Consider the following 1860-nt stretch of genomic DNA (forward strand, 5'->3'; position numbering starts at 1 on the left):
AGCTGCTGAGAAATCCAACTATCATATTCCTTGATTTTCCAAAGAGTAAAAATATGTGTATACATATATACATATACACCTATGTTTAATATGTACATTACTATATTCATTAGAAGGAAAATATGTATATGTATATACATACTACACACAGAGACATATGCATATACAATATATACATACACATATACATACACGCACATATACACACACATACACATGTGTGTACATCCACTTTTATGTATTGTAAATAACTTTAAGTAAATATAAAATAAAAATGACCCCCAGAGATTTTACCCATTAACCTTGGTGCTCCTTTCCCTTTTGAATTCCTTTCTCCCCATCCTCATTTACACAACTACTTCTCGTTTTACTTTTTTGTTATTCATAACTTCAAATCTAAAAACTGGTTCCTAGGATCTCTTTATATTGTACTTTTTTGTAGCCATTCTATGTTTTATGCTCTCATCTAAGTGTTTTAAGCTACGAACAACAGCTTAAATGAGGAGAACATGCAGCATAGTCTCTTATTGTTCTAATACTCCTGTCTAGATATTGCATTTATTGTCTCCAAAAATAAATCAATGGCTTTATACTTCACAGGCAAGAGTTATTTCAAGTAACCATTGATAATATATGAAAACTTACCATAATGTATAAACAATAATATTTATCAAGTTGCATTTAAAGCACCAAGAATGAACAAACATCACTGGAGAAGACTGACTCAATGCACTCAAGACACCCTTCCTCTTCCTTTTCAAAGGACTGTTGTGTATAAAATAAACTACCTGAACAAACTAAACACCAAAATTCTATACAGCCAAGGCTGGACACAAATATTTGATCATCATCTTCCCTCATGTGCCGAGTACTCTAATATGAATTTCTTGAATTGAGAACTATATAACTTTTCTGTTTTCTTAAAATTTGTTGAAAATATTTATGTGAGTTCCTTTTCTCCATGTAGGTATTTGTGTCCCCTACATGTACAATACCCAGATTTCAGAAGATTGTATCAAATATCCAGGAACTGGAATTACAGATAATTAGAAATTACATTATTGGTAATTATAACTGAATTTGGGTATTTTGAAAGAAGAACGATGGCTTTTAACCACTAAAGCATTTTTCCAGACTCAGAAACACTAAATAAACAAAATAAAGCTAAAAAGACAAACAAAAATCCAAGGAAATTTTTTTAAAAAATATATCACTCATTGTACTATGCTAGCATATATGGATATTTGAATGAGAATGTCCCCCTTAGACTCAGATGTTCAGATATTTGATCTCCAGGTTGCAGTACAATTTTAGGGGGGTTTGGACACTTGGCTTTTGGTGCAGAAGTTATGTCACTGGAGGTGAGTTTTGAGAGTTTAAATACTTGTGCTATTTCTACATGCCTTTCTCTGTCTTAGGCTTGCAATCCGACCTAACCCAACTGAACATTTAAGTTGTTCAAAGGACAATTTAAATTTTATTAATTATTAATTATTTATTAATTTTATTAAAATTCACTGAGAAATATAAATAACTGAAAAGGAAATTCACAAATGTAGGAAAAAATTCTGGACCTATGAAGAGATACACTTGTGCTGACATTTATACAAGGTTCCTCTGAGGCACATACTCCAAAAACTTGGCTCTTACATTACTCACTTTGTCCAAGGTTTTCCCATGCCCACATTGTCTCTGATTTATATCCTTAATCCAGCATCCTCAGCTTTTGTACTATGTTATTCTTCTTTTAGAATTTCTCAATGTCTCAGTCTCAAACTAGATTTACCTATGGTGCACTAGTGCTTTATGTTATAACACTCTCGAGTTCAGAAGAATCTCATAGGCTTCGGGGATTCTGTT

This window comes from Rattus norvegicus, chromosome 13, assembly GCF_021556685.1.
Source record: "Rattus norvegicus strain SHRSP/BbbUtx chromosome 13, alternate assembly SHRSP_T2T, whole genome shotgun sequence".
Lineage (NCBI taxonomy): Eukaryota > Metazoa > Chordata > Mammalia > Rodentia > Muridae > Rattus > Rattus norvegicus.